We start from the raw sequence: 21,772 nt of genomic DNA, 5'->3' as shown, positions 1-21,772 counted from the left end.
TTTTGCTCTAACACTTTGGTCCAGATTCACCTCTCAGTTACTGTAGTCCAATAACGCTAATTTCACCAAAGAGTGAAAACTATTTTTCAGCTGCACAGAGCATCACACAGCTTTCAGGGCACTCACCATGGGATACTGTTATTGTGCCTTGTTTATTTAAACTGAGGTGAGCTTGGCGTGTTACCAGCTTTAAATTCACCTTTTTGGGGACTCATCGAAAAAGCCCGTAAGCTGTTCATGCTGGTGTGAGAAAGAGGAAGGACACAGACTTGCACCATCCCAGGGGACCACTGAGACTGTTCCTCCCCCCATGCACACACTTCCTGCTCTTCTCTGCTCACTTCCCCCCTATGGGTTTCCATCAGCAGGTCCCTAAAGAGAGAGGAGTTTATTTAATTCCCTACTGATGTCAAATCCTGTTGGTGCCAGAATGATTGATGGGCAAGCCCCATGACTGACGGGAAGATGCGCTTTCAATTAGCTGTGTGGGCTGTTTCCCCCTCTCTGCCCTCACTTCCCAAAGTCCCTCCGGGGCAGTGCCCTCATTGCAGGGTTTCTCTTTGTGTGAGGGTTCTGTGTTCCCTACCCTCTCTTGTATCAGCAGCACCATTTTAAATAAACATGGCTTATTTGAAGCTGGGCAAAGCTGAACATGGAACACTCTGTCTTGGACATAAAATAACCCCAAAACCCATTAACCCTGGGCCACCAGAAAAGACATTTATCCTAAGAAAATCACAGAGTTCACAGCATTTGATTCAAAAACCTTCCTGAAACCCAGGGTCTGTGGTACCTGGCAGATCACAGCTCCAGGGAGTCACAGAACCAGGAGAAAAACCATAATCCTTACCTGGTTTTGACTCTTATTTTGCAATAACCACTCTAAGACTGGACTACACACACAAACTGGGATTGCTCCTAAGAAACACTACCAAGTGCAAAGGAGATGAGCATTTATCTTTTTTGGTTTTTTGTTTCTGCAGAACATATCTTAGCTCTTGCTCTCATTCCTGTATAACAAATCCAACCTCTAGCACAGCCATTTGTGCAAACAGGATGACATGAAAACATCAAAAGAGCATTTTCACTACATCCCCTTGGCATTCACTTGAGCCCACCGAATTAAAACACCTAAACAAAAAAGCTTTTGCTGTAATAAAATCAAGACAACCTTCAGCATTTTAAATTATGATGGTTAAACAAAAGCATCCTTTGACTTTTCTATATGGTCTTGTGTTAAACTGTGATTAAAAAAAATTCACTCACAGGATCCTGATGTAGAGCGTTAAACCACATATTAGTGAATCCATGAAGTCTCTTCCACACCAAGCGTCCAAAGGACAATCTGCTTTGACAGCATCATGTCCTGGGAAGTATTTACCTTGTAAAAGGCACTTTCTATATCAGAATCTGACTCTCACTTAGGAAACAAAATTTTCAGAACGGTAATATGCTAGTGTTTCTTTCCAGGTTGCACTAGAAGTAATACAGTTTCCTGGAAATATTTTCCTGCACCAAGATTTTCCATGAAGAAGAAACAGCACAATCTAAACATTGACTCCAGCCCAGAAGACTGAAACCACTTTCCTGTGTCAGAGTTTTTGCAATAGCCAGATGTGGATGAACAGCAGGTGCCAACAGAAAACATCAGCTCTGAGCTCACATACTCTTCACTGGCCAAATCCAAAGCATGAAGCTAGGTTATTATGTAACTTTCCACAGTACAGGCGATCTAGTCAGTGACAACTGTGTGGAGATGAAAGAAATCAGGGCAGTAATGAAGAACTGTGCTATTCTGGGACAATCAACTCCAGAAACAAAACCAGCAAGCTAAGAGTTGAAGAGACGTATGGACAGACTTTGCTGCTAACATACTGAAGAGATGAATATGTGATACCTGCTCTCCTGATCAAACAAAGCTGTTTTGAGGAACTTATATGAAATTAAATCATGGCCAGAGAAACTTAACGTTAACCTAAGCCTGTGACTGGTGCTGTGTGCCCTGTTCCCTCCATCCAAAAACACATTCCCAGTTTGATCCACAGCCAGTAGATCTATACAGACCACATTACAAAACTCACTACTCCCAACCCACTGACTCCATATGTTTCCAGAAGCTCTGTTGTCTTCTGGAGTTTACAGAAGCATCTTCAATTCTGAAAAAAGACATCTAGAGATGCCCAGCATTTATATATAATCAACAAATTTGAGATAAACACTTCTGTACTGGCTGGAACAAAGATTCCTTACTTACACAAATTAAATAGCATACCAGTATCGATAGCTATTAAATACAGTCACAAATTCATCTATCATTTCCATCATGAGCCAAATCTTCCTTGTTTTAGTCAGCCAACATAACTTAAAGCCAGTTAAATTATGCTTGTACTGTTTGAGGAAGAACACTCCAGAAGATTAGAAAGAAATAGCCTGTAATAGAGATCTTTTCCCACATTTCCATGTAGAAAAAGGAACCTCCAAGGAATGGCTTTGTTGTAGCCTTCCAGCCTCTGCTGCTTTTCTAGTTCAAGCTAGAAAATGCCACAGAACATAAAAATGAATGATAAAAAAATCAAGCACCTGACAGATTTGGTTTGGGATTTAGGTGACATGTATGAGCAGATGTGTGAAACTTTTCTGCATGACTCATTGCTCATCCTTGATCAACTACAATTAGGAAAGCAACAGATGGAATTAAAATGGGACAGAAAACCACGAAGGAACAAAAGCTGAGACATCAGTCAGCTTGACCCCAATTTCAGTTACAGCATGTGAACCTGGAATAAGTCTGCTAAAATCAGTGCCATTCTTCCAGACTTACATACATGAAACAGAGATTAGAAGGTAGTTCTGACAATAAAATATCATCACTAGTTTCACTGCAGCTAGTATACTGAAACACATGCCTCTCTGACAGGGAGATGCTATAAACAAATGAAGGCTGACAGTCACAACTGGTTTGGACTCCAAAGGCTGGACTTCTTCATTTGGATCACACACTGAGGGATGGAGAAGTTGTCTACACACTGCCTGCCAAGCAGTTTGAAATTAAAAGGGAATCTGGCTTCACTCGCCACTGTTCATCTCTTGGGAAAATAATTTGCAGAAAAAAGAAAATTTATCTCTTTTTAGCTTTCTATCAACTTCCCCTGCAATTGCACATGTTTTAGATCTAGTGGAAAGGAGGGACCAGGGACAAGAGAAATAGGGTTATCTTTGCAGAAGCAGCTTAATTATGTGTAATGTGGAGCCAGATCCTACATTAAAAAAGGGCATACAACAAGTAGTGCAGCAGGCCATGAGGAAAGTAAAAGTTTGAGATATAAAAAAACTAGGAAAAAGGAATGTCTTTTTAGATACCACATGCTTTTAAAACCAAGGCAAGAAGCCTATAAGGAATGCCATTAGTGCCAGTCAGTGCAGTGCATCTGGCTTTGAAGCTGCCTTTGCAGCACTGCACATGTTTTTTCATCTGTCTGTAGAAAAGAGCAGTAAACAGTTCTAGCAGAGCTGTGACGGTCAGATTTGGGATGGAGTTTGAAAAAGCCAAGTGAAGGTTAAGTAAGAAGTGCTAACTCTTAAATTGCCTATCTCTTGATCTAGTGGAAATTCACACTGTGAAATGCAGAAGACCTGCACCCTGGTCCGGGGATGTATTCCCTATAAAACATTTCCAGACCACCCGAACCAAGAAGCAAAGGAAAGGCAGGAGGATCTGATCCAGACACTGACCCTGTCAACAACATTTGCTTCAGCCTCTGGCAGCAGAGATGAGCAGGGGACAGACATGTCTGTGTGTATGAGTCCCATGGGCAGGCGATGGGATTCAGACAATCCTTTTGTGGGAACAGCCCCTGAAGCCATTCCACCAGACTGGCTGGCTGGAGCGAGCAACTGGAGGGAAGATCCAGCTGGGAGAGGTTTCTATCCAAATGGCAAAGAAATCTGCCCCAGAGCTGGATGTCCCTCTTTCCTCGCCTGCTTGCCAGTGGAAGTAGCAGAGCAAGTGCATCCCAAGGACTCTCTCCAGGTTACTGGTGCCCTCTGCCGACCAGCAGGAGGGGGATTAGCCGATGGGAGCAGCAAGGGGAAGAAAGACCCCAGATACCTGCCAGCCTGTGTCAGAAGGCTTCAAACGCAATGTGCAGCCCATCTCTTGGTGTAGGAAACTCCTTTCCTCTCCACACTCTGATTGGGTACCTCAGGCAGCCACACATCTACAGAGGGACAACATGGTCACTGTAAAAAAACATGCACGTGGGACGACTGCGAGTGCCATTCTGAACCTCAGCATCCCTGTCACTCTCCAGTCAGCCAGGGCAGGGCTAAGCTGAAGGCATTTAAAAAATCACCAGCATCCGTGGGTTTGTTTTTAATGAACAGCCCCCTCACATATACTGAGGTATATCAGCCCCTATATTCCTGCACTACAATGAGGCAGGGGAAGAGCAGCACAGCCCAGGAGCACTCTGTTTGTTCAGAGTGAAAGAGGGGATTATCTGACTGGGGCTGAACAAGTGCCCTGAAAGTTCAAGCAATGTCCAGAGACAGATGAAAACAAGCTATACTGTGACCACTCTGATGGCATAAGATAAAGGGGCTGATGGCTTAAAGAAAAGGGCTCATTGCACAGGAGAAATGAAGGGTAAATTGTTCTTTTTATTTCCTGCTCATGTCAGCTGGTGATGAATTAGGAACAGGGAGCTCCAGTGAGCCAATCAGCAGGCTGACAATTTGGGAGGTTCAGCTCTGCAGGGACCCATTCGGCCACCTTGTCCAGCAGCATCCTGCTGCAGCTGGGCATGGGTTTTCACTGCAGGTTAGGTGAAGAAGCAGGAGCTGCCTGGGGTCTGCTGCTATGACTAGCAGGTCAGCTTCCCCCATGAGGCCGATGAAGGGGATGAGGAGAGAGGAAGAGGGGCTCTTTGCTAAAGGTGTGCCAGCCTTTGAACTCTGGGCCTTTCCTCTGGGGAAGAGGAAGGGCCAGTGCAGCAATATGACAAGATCAATATGCTCTGCTTGCTCTGCCCTGGCTGATCTCAACATTTCTTTTCACCATTCAGGCAAAATCTAAGTTATGAAATTGGTTCTCATTTCCAGCAAGGCCTCTTTCTAAAGGGGCTCCTCAGAAAAATGACCTAAAGTAGTTTAAAACAGACAAACAAAAACAAGGCACAACTTTACCACAGGGCTGTAGTACAAATACAACTAGGGCCCAAAGAACATGAGGCACTTGCAATATGTGCCTTCCTTTAGGACAAGGCTTCCTGAAGCAAAGGAGATTTGATCTATAGTGCTCAGAGTACCAAGCTTGTGCAAGACAAAGAAAGTAATCCCCAAACTATTCCTCTGAGGCCCAGAAATGAGATCACACATCCTACAGATGGAAAAGCTTACTGAGATTTTACTCAGATTTTAAGAAGGGTTCATGCATCCAAAGCTTTTCTGCTTTTCCTGGCTGCATCAGTTTATCTGAAAAAAGATATTCCCTCTCCCTGGAAACCCAGCCTTCCTTGCCAAGCTTTAGGATAGCATGATGTGGAAGAAGAGAGATGGGCTAGCTGATCTCTTTTAGTAATATTGGGATGCAAAGACATGGACAAGCTCAGCTTCTTTTGATTTCCATACCTGCAGCACATGGCTGCTCAGTCCCATTCAGTTGGAATTTACTGAACCAGCCATCCAAGGAGCGACTGGGCACCAGGAATGAAAACATGGTACCAGCTCCACACAAGCCTAGGAAGGGAAGGAAGCCTTGCAGTTCATCTGTCAGCATCTTTACTCCCTTTGCCATCCCTGGCACAAACCAGGCTAAAAAGGCCTTCCCAGGGCAAGGAAGGGTCTCCCTGTGAAGGGCATAGTGGCTGCATGGTACTATTTATGAGACATGCATGCTGTAAATAGCTGAGAGGAAAGCGAGTGGCATACGTGTTTGTGGCAGAGCCAGCCTAGCAAGAGAAGTTGCTGTAACTTTGCCCCAGGCCTGTCAGGGGTCTTTACAGGATAGAAACACTGCGTTCTTAGCATTGCTTCAGTGGGGACAGCATATGGATTTCATGCCCCACTGTCTCAGAAGAACAAGTAGAGTTGCTGGCATCCTTTCAGCTCCAGCCTGTCCCCATACCCAACAACTCAGGAGCAGCGATAGCAGGCTCAGAACACCTGCATTAGAGAGTTATGCAAAACCCCACAGCCACAACATTGTTTCCCACACAGAAAAGGGTGAACCAGCCCCTCCAGATCAATCTGCCACCTTCCAGCTTACGACAGGCTTAGCCCTTGGCCACTCACAGCAATATTATTTCATCTTTGTTTGTTAGGATGGCACTGGGCTGAAGAAATCCTTTCCTAGACCTGTCTTGGAGCCAGCTGACCTGGGTAAGAGCCCTGCTTCCTTGCCTGTCTCAGTGCACACACTCTGTGCGTAAATCTGCATCGTTCACTGCATCCCATACTTTAGGTGCCGAAGAGGAGAGCTGGCCTTGGCATCTGCTCTGCAGGCCCAGGAGGTGTGCACTGAAAGGCAACTGCTTTCAAGCTATGGGAATAACCCTATCAGGTCTCCATTAGAGAAGGCGATGACAGTCGCACTTATACAGGTGACTAGGTTTCACCTATAAGAGACAGGCAGGAGGATGCTTTAATGAAGGGCACACCAAGAAAAAGCACCTTCTCTTGGTTAACCTCTGCCCCTCTGGTACTTGCCACCCACAGTGAGCTAAGGATGTTCCCTGAGCCAGAACAACCAGTTCTGGTGGCAAGAGCTTGGCTTGCTGTCACAAAGGAAGGGCCAGAGCTTGCAACAAATTGTGCTTTATAAAAGCACTTTCCCGCGTGTTTTCCCTTTGGTGGCACTGCAGCACCTCCCCTTCCCAGGTGCCCTCTCCTGGGCTAAACCTCAATTAACTCACACCCTCAGGCTATAAATCAAGTCAATAAAAGGGGCTGTAAAATAAACATGAACAGGTCTTCCCCTTTCCATTCAAACGTACTGAAGTGGCAAAGCCTTTTTCCAAGTGGAGCTTAGGCACCCTGTGCTTCACTGGCCCCACAAGAGGGAATCCAATGTGCTCAGATATTAATACAGGTGACCTGGTCACTGTAGCAGGTAGCACTAAGAAGTGCCCCATGGCTTGGAGGTCAGCCTCAGGTCGCTTCTCCAGAGATTCCACAGGGTGGACAGGTCTAATTTAGAGCTCACAAGAGCTAGAAATGAAGATTTTAGAGATGGAGGTTAAATAAGCAATGTTGGTTTTCATTATAAGGTCTGGCCTATGAGAACACAAAGGCATAAATTTAATCCAACAGACCTACCTGACACCTCAAATAAGGAAGAAAAGTAGATCTTCAGCCTCAGAGCCAAAATCTGCTCCAAGGGATGCCCATGGGGTCAGCAAAGTTGGCTGCGTGACACTATCAACACAAAGGACTAAATTCTGCTGTCAAAGCAGCAGCCATGAGAACTGTGACCTTTTCTAAAAATTTGCAGAGGAAGGAAACAGAGGGTCTATAAACCATTGTTATTTGTAATGCTCTAGTGTCTAAAGCTTCCAGCAGAACACAGGGCCACAGCATGCCAGGTGCTGTAAGCCAAAGTGAGAAAAACACCCTGCTCTGCAGTAGTGTTGTGGTTTAACCCACCAGGCAGCAAAACCAACCACACAGCCATTAGCTCACTCCACCCCAGTGAGATGGGGGAGAGAACTTAAAAAAAAAAAAAAAAAAGAAAAGAAAAAAAGGTAAAACTCATGGGTTGAGATGAAGACAATTTAATAGGTTAGAAAAGGAAGATAACAACAACAATAATGATAAAAGAATATACAGAACAGGTGATGCACAGCACAATTGCTCACCATCCAGAACCAATGCTCAGCTAGTTCCTGAGCAGAACCACCTCCTGGCCAACCCCCAGTTATTGACTGAGCATGATGTCATATAGTATAGAATATCCCTTCGGCCAGTTTGGGTCAGCTGTTCTGGCTGTGCCCCCTCCCAGCTCCTTGAGCGCCCCCCGCCTTCTCATTGGCAGGCCAGTACGAGAAGCTGAAAAGTCCTTGATTCAGTATAAACACTACAACTACCTAGCAACGACTAAAAACATCAGTGTGTTATCAACATTATTCTCATACTAAATCCAAAACACAACACTATACTAGCTACTAGAAAGAAATTCAGCTCTATCTCAGCTGAAACCAGGACAAGTAATGAAATCTTTATAGGCAAGAAGGGGAAAGAAGAGCGAGCACGAAGAACAGAGCTTTAGCCCAGTTGTTCTGATCCACCCACAGCTCTGTATTCTGTCCCTGGGTGATGGAGCAGGATACCCCCTCCAAAGGCTGTCGGGAGCAGTCTTTCAAACTAAGATGACCCAACTTAGGGGAAGTTCTGCCTCCACCTCCTGTAGAGTTCAGCCAACTCTCCACACTGCCCAGCAGCACAGCCGCCTCACTCATCTGGTCTACAGAAACTAGCTTTACTACCCCAAATCACTGCCAGTTCCCTCCACGCTCCAGAGCCCACATCAAACTTGTTTATAGCCTTCAGAGCCATATGGAACCTTAAAATATATTATCTACCTTCCTGGGTCAATAACACCAAAGTATCAGTAACTCCCCAAATCTTTGCACTGCCACACCCTTTGGAAATCATCCATTTCCCTTGTAGCTCATAATCCAGCCCCAGGGAGTGTCTAACTCATAAGCAGACTGTTTGCTAGGAGCTAAATCCTCAGCATATCATCATGAAGGAATGGATGAGGCAACTGCAGCCCATTTTCATTAGCAAAGGGCCCAAAGCCTGTTCAGAAGAACTGAGCTGCTCCTTGCACTAGGGACTGAGTAAGCACGCATGCACACATCTGTAGTGGAACAAGAAGAGTTAAAATGCTTGGGTCTGTCCTTTTGTGGCCACTACTTCTGTGTTGATTGTAGGTTTGCAAATAAGTGCTCATTCAGAGAAGCAGGTGAGACATCTTTAGAGTCATGAGATGGATCAGAAGATATAGAAGAAGAGTTCAAGAGAGGCGGAAAAAAGCTGAAGGGGACTGAAATCTTCCTTCAAGTCTTTGTCCCTCCTCTATAATCGGGGAGCTACGACAATGCTCCTGTAGTTTGTCCAGTTAATTATAGAACAATATGAGGACGAGGGCTGTGATGGATTGTTGATTTACAAGATAGGAGTGTGAGCGCCAGAGAATGGTAATTACACAAGCGCTTCCACACCACCTATACAACTGACTGTTTGACTAACGAAAAGAACCCCTCGTATCTGCCTTCCCCTCACAGATAAGAGCCAAATGCCACACAGGCCCAGGTAAACAGTACAGCTTGGCTTCACTCAGTCTGGAGGGGATGCCCGTTGTCCTTCCCCCCACCTCTGTCCTGGAGAGGCACCTAGGGAGAAGGTGCAGCACTGGCAACTGCTCACCTTTGCTGAAGGGAGTGGATGCCCAGAGCAGAGATAAGAATCAGTGAAGCAAGGCCACAGGCAGGAGGACAATGGAGAGGCTTGGGCCACAAAACCATCCATCACATGGGAAACAAAGCTGTTGTCAGCAGGGATGGCTGCATCCTCCAGGCATGTCAGTTGTGATGTGACTTGGATGACACAGACAAGGCCTCCAGGGAGATGCCAAGAAGAGAATAAAGGCCATACTGTGATTGTCATAATTCCACACCAGTGCCAGGAAAAGCCATGCTGCTTTGCAGACTCCTTCCAGGTGAAGGCGGCGTAGATCTCTTGATATCAGGGTTGATTTTTCTTAATTGAAAGATTTTTCCAGTAGCTGATGATGCAGGCACAAGAGAGTATTGCAACTGCATATATTAAAGCCCTTTATATATTCTGACAAAAAAATCCAGGCTCAAAGTATTCAGGGATTTTTTTTTTCCTTTTCTCAATGGTGCGAGCCTTTCCCTAGTTAAGTGTTGTAACACTGAGGACACATACAAGAAACCTCACCTGCTTCACAGCCCAGCCTATATCTTCCAACTCTGACCGGCAGCTAAGTGATACGAGCTTTGCTCCAGTTACTCCATTACAAAATGGAGGAACATAGCAGGGCACTAACTGCTCGACAGAAGGCTTGCAAGCTGTAAGGTGGTACACATGTCAGTCTTCACTCTCCTTCACACTTTATGCACATCCCACATCATTACTTAAAGCTTGCCTCAGGAATAGCTTTTTTGATGCGCCACTTCAGTGAATACTCCTATTTCAGACTAACATAGTAGCTCATTTTGACTTCCTGACCCACTAGAACCTAATTGCCCCGTGTAGACAAGCCCTTGCATGAGTAGCTTCTTATATATATATTTCTACCAAATCATCCACCTTGAGGGAACAAGCAAATTTCCAGCAGGTCTGGCTTCCACATGAAAGTAATACAAGAACAGCCTTTCTGAGTTCAGTACTGGCCAGAAAACGGGAATGAAACACATGTTTCTGATCATTTCAGAAGCTCCAAAAGAAGTTTGATTCAGAGAATGGGCAAGAGTTTGAAGGGGAAGAGGGAAAACACGTGTCCTGTTTGAAGTGTAAGGTCTCATTTTTTTATTAAGCCATCTTAGCCACTCTTAACACATGCACATGAAGTGTCAGCCCAGGGCAATGTGTGGAGTAGTTCATGATGCAGATATTAGATGTTAAGACATCCCAGAGCTTGGAAACTGCTGAATCCAGCAATGTGGTCTGAGCTCATTATAAAGAAAGGTTAAAGTGAAGATTAGGGTCTGAACTCAGACTCACAAATACCAAAGCTTACAGTGGGGTACATCTTGAATTATAAGCTGCTCGCTCTCCTTTCTTTCTTCTCATTGAAGCTCCTGGGACTTTCCTTCTCTGCGTCATGTTTGGTGACTTTTTGCTTATTTTTCTGCAGTCGGGAGAGATGCCACAAACCTGGAGCTGGGCCCTTCCACCCATTAATCAAAAGCTACAAGTGCTCTGCAGGGAGACAAAACCTCTGTGTGTTTTCTCTGATATTTCTCGAGCACGGCATGGAGGGCGGGGGGGGCTGGGCCAAGGACCCTAGTTAGATTAACATTTTATTCAGAGACCTATTAATCAAAGTCAGAAGTGGCGTGAAGCGGCACCAAGGGAGAAAAATAGCTGGACAATCAAGGCCTTTTCAAAAAAAAAAAAAAAAAAGCACCAGCAAAAAAAACCCCTCTCAGCTTGTCCTGATTTACTGCAACTCACGCACAGTACTAGATGGGAGAGGGGGGATTTGCAGCCTCTGTCCAAACAGGAGTGGACCATACAGGTAAATTCTGGCTTTTTTCACATTAAGCAAACAACTGTCTGTATCCTGCCCCCAGCACCAGTCAAAAAGGTCCCTATCTTTCTTTTTCCAGAGCATAACATGCTTTCATGCAAGGTTATACTTTTTAATTATTATTTTTGGAAGACAGCACGATTAGACTTCTTTTTCTTACAAGGAAAGACAGGCTCAGTTAACGGGAACAAATCTGGCCAACGTTCTGCTTGATTAGGGCCTTTTGGAAGGGAGCATTTTGCCCCACAGAGGATGAGATAAATGGCCTTATACAGCACGATACCAATGGGAGTCAGGCAAGTATGTGTCAGGAGACTGAACAACCCAACATTTGTTCCCTCCGGCACTAGCACTAACCAAACCATCATGAGATGAAGCACAGTGACGCAGGTGGTATGAGCCTGAAAACACACAGATGCACTGGGCACAGTGCAAAAGGAGTATTTTGTTTTAAGATAAAGATCAGACAGGGAAGAATTCAACACATCTCTACAGTTTGCCCCAAGAACTCAGCCACTGGAGCCCCCAGCATGTTTCAGTGAGAGTCCAGTCAATCCTTGACCTCTGTCTCCACAGGCTGTTTGGAGAAAAGTATCTCAAGGACCTCTGAAATCTCAAGGCACAGAAGGGAATTGGGACCAAGGCCTAAAAGGGTAATGGCATGAAGAACATTATTCTGCAGGGGTTTGACCAGTAGTACCACATAAACAGAGCCCAGAGGAAAACCTTGTGCTTTCATCTGAAAGTGGGGCAAGCGTGATGGAAGAGAGAGGACAACGGCTAAGCTGGAGAGCAACATTATGACCAGTCATGCTAAGCAGTTCCTAGGAAACTATTGCAGCTGCCTTATACAAAGATAGCTCTGCTGCAAGGAAGGAGAGACTTGGCTCTTTCTCAGAGGAGATGCATGCATGCACCCTCTGTCCAGGAAAAGCCAAGGTATCTCCAGCAGCTTTGTGTTGGTTTTCTCCCATGGCAAGTTCCTGGCAGCTGCTGACAGCAGCGAGACTTGGGGAACTCGATCCCTTCTCTTTTCCCCAGGCTTCTGCCCCCTCCAATCCCAAAACACAAGTATATGGAGGAAGAAACAGATTTTTCCTGTACAGATACATGAGACGCCAAGCAAAGGGAGGCTTATGGAATGCACAACCCAATGGATCTAGTTTCCCACAAAGACTGGCCTGGCCTTAGCAGAAGGTTAATTAACTCTGGCAGCTCAGGGCTGGAAAATGTCCACTTCATGCACTGGAGTGCCTGTCCACGGGTGAAGAGGGGGCCAGGCAAACCATAGGGGCAAAGGTCCATCTGCAAACATGTATGAAAAGCTTGGCTGGGCTTGTGCCTGGGTCCTGTGGGAGGAACACAAGAAAGGTTTAGCCAATTGCTATAGCCAGAGCAGGGTCTTGCGGGTGCAAGGGGAGAACAACAAAACCACAAAAGAGCTAGAAAAACACAGCCATGCCAGGCGTAGGTGGAGATGCATTGTCTTATGGGGCAGGCATGCACTCTGCCCTCCCTTCTCTGAGTATCACAAGTGCCTTTGTATCTCAGCCTCCAGGAAAAATGGATCAGGGCTTGAAGGGACTTGAAGACACGTCCCTCAGTGGGTGTTGTGGTTCACAACCAGGGGAGCTGAGTGCATCACTGCAGCATAGCAGAGATAAATGAAGTTACTCCAAGGCCATGCAGACCTGATGAAAACAGAATTTGGCTTCCCTTGCACACTGAAAGAGGACACTGTCCCATATCTCTGTGCACACTTGAGTGTGTTTGGGAGTGGAGACCGCTGTTCCCACTGCTAGTTCTGCACCTTGCCAGACTGCAGGATACATTTCATGCTCAGCAAGATCAAAGTTAGAGAGATCTCTTCCCAGTGCTGCAGCTCCCAACTGCACCACACAAAAAAATGCCCTTGTTCCCTATCATTTCTATCACACCCAGGATTTGAATATTTTGAGAAGACTCATGGCAGCATTTTACAAGATTTATGTGAGGTGGCAGCAGCTGCCCATCTAAGCACAGGGTCTGGAGACAGACACTGCCCCCAAGACCCTGGTGTCAGCCTGTAACATCAACTCTTCCAGCCTCAGAGCTACTGAAACCTAGAGGGAACTCGATGATTAACTTAACCATGAAGAATAGGGGAACACGGTCCCTCTTCTGCAATGTGCAAATTACTGAGAAGAAAGCAAGGAAGAGCTACATGCAAGACAGCCACCTTGGGCTGTGCATCCTTCCCTCCTGCTTCCCAGGAAGCTGGTGCAAGATGCAGGGGTGTTCAATCCCAGCTTTGCTGCTGCTGTGCTCTGTGAGAGCAGGCACTTCCCAAAACTTTCCCTGCTTCAGTTTCTCCATCTTTGCAATAGGTGCAACAACTGACGTCCAGCTTGGCAAAGCTCTCTGAGACCTGCTGATGAGAAGTGACTATAAGACAGATATTTTTATTTTACTGTGTTCCCCACACTTCCTAAAACATCAGAGTCACCACAAGGTAGTTCAAACAATAAACAGTGCCTGGAGCTATTTTAAAGTGTCCCATCATCCAAAAGGTGACAGACCAAATTCTCTATGCTGCAGTAGGATGAAATAAGTAGCAGCTGGGGAACTTACAAATCTGCTCAGGGAAGCCTCTGTGTGGCAAAAGGAGGGTGAGACATTAACACAGAATTTCTGTGATTCCTTGGCTTGCTGCTCAAGATAAGTATCATAGCCTTAAATATTTGACAGAAATACTAAACCTAAACAAAGTAAAATAAGGTTCAAATTGAATTGTTTGCAAAGAATAGGGAAGGAAAAGAGAAGGAATAGAGGCCAGGAGGCATTGGACAAGCCAAGCAAAACATTTTGAGAACACCATGCCACTTAGTTCAGTCAAATACATTTCAAAAGCAAAGAAATTGTTTTTCAGAAGTTATTGCATAGCCAAGCTGTAGGCAGGAGGTATATCCTTGCCACTGCTTTGAACCACAGATACACCCTCTCCTTCTGCCCAGCATTTTTCACTCACCAATCTCAAAGCACTTACAGATGTTCAAACTTAGCATACTTCCGAGATTAACTTTCTAGATTAAGTTTCTTGATAACTCAATAAAACAGACTTCAACTTTTTCCTTCTGCTCACAAAGTCCCTGCAAAAGCTGCTTTGCTGTGAAGCTACAGGGTGCCTCATGGCAGCCCACAAGCTCTACTGCTTTTCTCTCCATTGCACGCTTAGGTGCAGCAGCTCCAATGTATTTTATGTTTTATTTTATATACAGCTTGGCATACACTGACTTGGGTGCAGCAACTCCAACAGAAGAGCCTCCCTTTCCTGCTGTGCTGGACTCTGAACCAGGGCTGGATTAGCCAGAAAGGTAGGAGGGCAGGGCAGGAGGAGCAGAAAGCCAGCAGTCAAGACAGGCAAGGAAATCCTGGCATTCCTCTCTGAGACTGTAACCAGATCCTCCCTCCTCTGTTATTCTTGCCACTCATTCTCCATCTGCAGGAATTGCTGAGGATACAACTAGGCCAGCTCAGTAGGCAACAACTGCTTCAGCATTTTAAATACTCAGTAATCTGCCCAGATCAAGCTCCTTGATGCCAGGAAACTGCCCATCAGGACTAGCCCTTTTTTCTGCTCACTCCCAGTCGTTTTCCTGGTCATGTGCACAGACTTCATCCTGAGGGCTGTTTGCTGTCAGCTTGCTTTCAGCATAGGTAGCACTGACACTAAACTCTGCAGTGAATTTTTTCCTCCCTAGCTGAGCAAGGAAACCTTTTTCAGGCAGCTAACAACAGCAAACGAACAGCCAGCAGTGAATGGTCCCACATGTCTGCCAGGGACCTCTTCAGCTTTGCCGCGCTCAGCTCAGACCTTCCACGCTTAGGGAAGTCAAGGGGGAAAGACCTCTGAGGATGGGTTAGCATTGGCCACCTGGGGCAGCTAGTGAGGACGCCCCAGCCCTGAAGCCCTCTAGCAACCCTGGTGAACTCCCTGCGGCATCAATCCAACCCTGTGACTGCCAGGTGGAGACCAACCTGTCTCATTTGATATGGGGAACACTGGTGAATCCACTCATGGCCCAAGGACTCAGAAGTGCTCCAGAGAAGGGTACAAGACAGTGCCCCATACTGTAGTAAGTTATGTCTTCTAACGGGTAGTCATTAAAACCATGGTACAGTTTACACAAGGCTCCTGCTGGCTCTAACAGTAGGAAGGAGAGCAGTTCCACACAACCTCTCAGCTTTACATGCTTCTTGTCCTGGGCACAGATGTCCATCTCCACACCAACCTACTTCAGTGCTGCATTACCTTATGCCCTGCTAGTGCCAATGCAGAGGGATGCAGGGACCTGACAGGGTGCAGCTGTTAACTGTGCAGCACCTGAGCTCAGCATCACATCCCACCCGCTTCCCCCACCAGCCACCACACCACAACTCAAGGAGACATCACCCCAGCATCTCTGGGGATGCAGCCTGCTTGCAGTGGCCAGGCAGCCTAAGGCCCTTGACCGCACTAATGCCAGGGTAAACCTGCACTGAATCAGCCATCAGGATCCCCGCCTGCTCCCTTCCATTCCATCCAAAAGGCTGCTGCCTGCCCTCCTACCCCAGGAAAAACTCCTGTTTGATATGCACTCCAGCTGCTTCCCAACAGTGGAGATGTTACCTCTCTGACTGACATTTCCTTTGAAATAAGAGAAACACAGCAGGCACTGGACTCCCAGTGTGTCAACACGTGCAGCTCAGCACCTCCAGGGGTCCTGGGAGTCCTTCCAAGACCTGCTGGATTGCTGTAGTTAATAAACTCTCAGCCTCTGAGCAACAAACATCTTCTGCTTTCCAGGGGAGAAACCCCAAATGCTGTCAGTCCTGCATTGCTTCCATCAGGTGGATCCACTTGCACAGCAAAGCAAAAATAAAGCTGTAACTTAGGCAGGATCCAGCCTCTTGCAGGAAGATTTATGCTACAGAGGCTTGGCTCCAAATGGGACCATAAGCCAACTTTCCTCAACAGCAGCAGCTTGCTAGACCATGAGGTAGTCCTACTAACAAAGATCGTTTACCCCATCCTCCTCTATCTGTTCCTCTGCTGTCTCACCACACATTGTGAAAGTTACTTCAGCAGACAGACCCTCTTTGCTATGCAAGATACAAAGCTGGTGGAAATGATTCAGTGAATTATTATTTTAATATGAAACCCCCAACTTGTGAAGACCAAGGAACAGTTGGTATAAGTATCTATTTTTAAAACATAGATTAAAAAAATATAAATCAGTGGATTCGTTTAGATGTCAGTTTTCCAACTCACAAATGTTGAAGCTCCAATTTTTGGATTAGAGTAATTTTTCATTTAGAAAGTCAGGTGTGTTGCTAGTAGGCAGGAGGGTAAGCATGGAGATGAATGCACGTGTTGTATACCCCTGGTTTCAGCTGAATCATTTCCACAACAGACTCTTTTTCTCCTATCTAAGATGGGAAACATCTGAGATAATTTCCCATCCCACATGGATTTCACAATTTCCCATCCCTGGGAACACAGAGTGCCTAGCACATGGGGCCCCGCAGACATCTACAGATAAAGGCAAGGCAAGGTAGGAATGCTAGAAACTCACAGACAAACAGGGATTGAAATTACATGCTAATATTTCCACAGCTAGTTAACCACCAGAACAAGTTTAGGGGATACAGTGCCCAATTTTCATCCCAATTTCCTCTCATTTTGACAGGACTCAGATGCTTTTGGTGGTTTTAGAAATACTTGCCTTACTGTACATAACTAACATTACACTACCAAGACATGCATCATCAAGTGCCCCTGCCCCACAGCTGTGCCTTGCTGCATTGGATCTCATTCAATAAGAGATTCATCTTGGCAGTCTGTATGCATGGCCTAGCACATTTCTACACACTCCAAAGGCTCCTTCAATGAACCCTGGCTTTACTGAAGTCAATGGCAGAACAGAGTAGGGTTAGGATTTCACTCCCTTTCCATTGCCTTCAAGTTACATGTATTTTCAGCAGTTCCATCTCCACATCATTTTTTCCCCCCACATACCCAGAACAGAAACTAAGGCTCTGGTTTATTGCAACACACAGCACCTTACCCAAAGCATCACTTCTCCCAGAGTGTGAACACCACCACATAGTTCAAACCACAGAGTCTTCTGCCAGATCCACGCATGAATATATTTTCAGATCACAGACAACGCAATTATCTCTCTCTCTTACCTTATGTAAGCATATCTCTTTCTTCTCTCTGCCTGCCTCACTCTCTCACATGGAAACAGATAATATTACAGTCCTTTTTTGTTCAGGCCAAGAACGAGCAATGGATAGATATCGATTGCTATATCCATATATTGATATATATTGGGCAACCTCGTCTAGTGGAGGATGTCCCTACCCATGGCAGGGGGAGTTGGAACTAGATGATCTTTAAGGTCCCTTCCAACCCAAACTATTCTATGATTGTATGATATAAACCACTCTACCTGAAGCACTGTAGGAAATTGCGGGGGAATTTGCACACTGAAGTTCAGGCACAGCACTTGGAGAAAGTTTCCCTTCCTTTAGGGGTAGGCAGCACAGAAATGACAACATTGCTTCTTGCACTTTTGCAAGTCTCAGGCAGAGAGGAAAAGCAGCAAAGGGATCATTAAAATGCTATTCTTGATGGTGGCAGAGGGAATGAGAGTAGAGGAAGTGATCAAGAACAACAATGTCTTGCTTTCAAAGCCTTCTGCACTGGATCATCAAATTAATCAGTTTGATGGTTTTGGTGCAGCTCAGCCAGCAAAGTACCAAACACGGCAAAGTAGCAAGCTATATTTTATGTACAACTTGAGAAATGCTGACAGCATTGGGAAGGGTGGGGAAGAGCAGGTACCAACAGAATAGGCAGCTCACTGCAGAGCTGAGGATGAGGCAAGAAGGATGACGCCAGCTTTGAAGTGAACAGCCAGCCCAGGGTGGAGGCTTTGGACTGGACCTGGAGAGAAGTGTTGCAAGGCAGAAAAACATGTAAAGCTGTGCAGGGAAACTGTCCTCCACTTCATAGGTTTTGATGTGGACAATCTCACTGCAGGACACGGGGATTTATGGAAACTAAATATGAAGCCCATGTCCCACTGACTGTCATTTTGTCTCATGTCCCCACAGAACAAAGAATTCATGCTTTACCTCCCTTCTCTCTCCCTGCAGGAATCCAGGCAGCTGATCTAATATGAAGATTCACCTGAGAAAGGTACAAAACAGCCTGGGGAAAAGCCTTCATTTTACCAGCAGGTTCATTCACAGAGAACACAACACAGCACATAAGGGGGCCATTGTTTCTGGAATAAAATCTCCGTTTGAGGTCTCTTCTTTGGCCCTGATCAATGGGAGGGAATTAAAGTCTCATCCTGGGAAAAAAATTAGCTTGCTAACACTGTGTTGAAAGATCAGGTAATGGAGATGCAGACCAAGTGTGGGCACCAGCACCATCTCTTGGTGAGCTTGAGAATGCCATAGGTAAAAGCCCCTGGTGGAAAAAGCTCCCGAAACACAGGCACAGCCCTTATCGTATCCCATGAGAGACAACCAAGTTCAGGGCTATGATTCGTAACAGGAGATGGCAGTGTTTCACAGTACTTCAATCCAGACTTCAGCTCCCCACAGCTTCTGCCCAGTGCAGGGGCATTTAAATTCCTTGGGTACTTACATGTTTGCCTGTTCAGCCTCTGCACTTTCTGTTCCCCAGATGTGCACAATGAACCCAAATAACTCTGAGCTGTTCTACACCCCGGTCCTACCTAGCCCTGGGGTATTCTCAGAGCACCTACCTCCCACACATCCTCCAGGCACCTTCCCATCTTCAACAGGCACACCAGCAGAAACCCAGTGCTCTCACCACTCAGTAACGATGGGCAAGTCTTTTCCCCCCACCTGCCAAGGGATGGATTTCAGCCCTCCAAAGCTCATCAGACTAAACACCCCAGAGAAAACCAACACTATTTCCCATCACAGCCATAGCAACATGATGCCTGCCTTCACCCCCTCTCTTTTTCAGTCTGATGTTTTGGAATGCCAACAAGAAAAGGACTGTTTAAACTAATATTTACAGGTTCAAGAAGCAACATCTGCTGCTTGGACAACTAAGTTGGGAGCAACATTGTTAGTCTCTTTGGGCAGACATGCATCACATTGCCTTCATCCTCTCCCAGGCCCACATTTCACATTGATTTTACTAGTAAAAGCAAACAGGAGATGAAAAGCTATTTGCCGCCCTCTTCCGTGCAAACCCAAATTACACGTCAATATGAGTAACGGCTCTGGAGACAGTCTTTTATTCAATGAGCAGAGTTCTGTTTCTATGCAAAATGAATGACACTGGTATGGCAAACAGCTGTGACAGGGCAGGTTAGAAGTGATCATCAGCTATTACAGACAAGGACGGCAGACCAGTGTTATGCAGCCTAAACCATTAGGTATCCATAGAGGGCATTTCTGGCATTTTGGTTTCATAGCTTTCAGGTTAATCCTCCTGTGTGGAAATACAAAGAAATACCTCCCAGCATATTCTGTTCTCAATAGTGACCAACATTCCAGAGCGGAAGCAGACCACAAGACATGTAAAGAAATAGGAAAAAAATTACTTGTAGATTTAAGAGGATGATTTGGGTTTTTTTGGGACTAAACACACTTAAATCTTTCATGCCCTCCAGATGTCCTCTATCCTGTCCTTCCAGGGAACATATACCTTTATCTATACATACAGTACATATGCACATACTATTTTCAGAACAAACTTTAACACTGCAACCTGCTGTTTTCAAGGCGTCTATTCAAGATAACTAATCATTCATGGAAACCAGTTAAATTAGACTGCATACTCTCCATTAAATCCCTCTAAAATCAGGCTTATGAGCCTGAGGGAGCCTCAGTTTTCATATGCAAATATACAAAAAATGTAAAAGCCATTTTTAAACATTTCTAAAATAGTTCTTATCCCATGTGCCCTAGGACAGACAATATGTCCCATGATATAGAATCAACATTGCTTTTCCTGGCACTCTCTCTGGGATGCTCTGCGTATTACAATCCTGAAGGGAAATGAGGGGTTTGAATAAGACCAGGTAGCCTCATATTAATGACCATGAAAAATGTATTTTTCAATTTGTAAGCAAAGCAACAAATCCCAGATCAAGCTGCCACCAAAGCATCCATTGAACGTTCTCACTTGGGCACACACACAGCATACAGCTGTGACTACGTGAGACTGGGATATGCCATGCTTCTGCAGGACTTTCCTCCATATGATTTCCAATCACTGCTCGATCTCCAACTGTTGCATAGAATTGGCCTGTCTCAGTGACCAAGTCCTGCAGTGGGTGATAACAAGTTGTTCTTTATTTGTACAAATGTGATATTTTCATTCCACATACAAGGGTGCAGAAACTATGAAAGTCTATTTAAAACAACAGGGGTAGGTTCCCAGGTGTCACATGAACCCAGACAATCTGTAAACAAGCACCTCCAGCAATCTTGAAGCAAAACATAACCACTATCACCATAAGGTACAGGGACTGAAAAACTGGTTCTCTGTGGGATTTTGGGGTAAAATTCTCTAGGCTCCAAAAGCTGTTTGCTTTGCTCTCAAGACTTCTTTTACTCTGCAAGGCACACAAGAGTCACCATGCAGTTATCTGAAAAACAGGGCATTTGAAAGATGGAAGAAAGAGTGTGCCTTCCCCAATGTCATCTACCAACCATTTGGTCCTTCACTTAAGAAGTGCTGACCTGCTTTTTAGACACCTCAGTTTTGGAGCTCTGCATCATGGAAGCTGCAAACACACTTTGGTTTGGTCTCCCAGGGTTTTTAACCCAGTATCTCTCAGAGAAAGGAGCTGCTTGGAAGCACCCTGGACCTTTGGCAATGCAATAGCCTATCCATCAGGCCTGGCAGCCCAATCCTGCATGCCCAGGTGTTGCATCGGCCTTGACACTATGAAGCGATTCGCAAAGCAGCTTAATAGCTTGCCTTTATCTCTGCCATATTTCACCACTGCTTCCCCCTTGAAGCCACTGTGTAGCCTTGGACAGTCACTCCCTTCAGAAAGACAGCCAGTTCTCCCTTCAGCAGCAGCACAGCAGATACTCTGCACGCCAGTGGAGCAAGAAAGCATCTGTGACGTGCAGCTTTCTGAGCCAGGAGAAGCCATGACATGCAGGCTCTAGATTTATGGATTAGACATGCTGCTATGGCATACAAATCACTCCACGCTTAGTGCAATTCATTATCACATTGTTATGGCTGGTCACATTATTCACAGGTGCAAGTGATGCCAAAAAGTCTTTTTACCTTTCACATGCCAAGACTCAATGATGCACAGTCAGGACCCCTCCTGCCTCCCCAGGAAAGTGAAACCAAAGTCAGCAGTTGTTCTCTCTTTGTGGGCACACCGAGTCCTGAAGGTTTTCCAGCACCCCATGGCAGTGCTGACAGGCAGGCAGCTAAGCAGTCACAGGGCTGGGATC

The sequence above is a fragment of the Grus americana genome, chromosome 16, assembly GCF_028858705.1.
Source record: "Grus americana isolate bGruAme1 chromosome 16, bGruAme1.mat, whole genome shotgun sequence".
NCBI lineage: Eukaryota > Metazoa > Chordata > Aves > Gruiformes > Gruidae > Grus > Grus americana.
The sequence above is the reverse complement of the archived record's forward strand: the minus strand, read 5'-3'. Positions refer to the sequence as shown.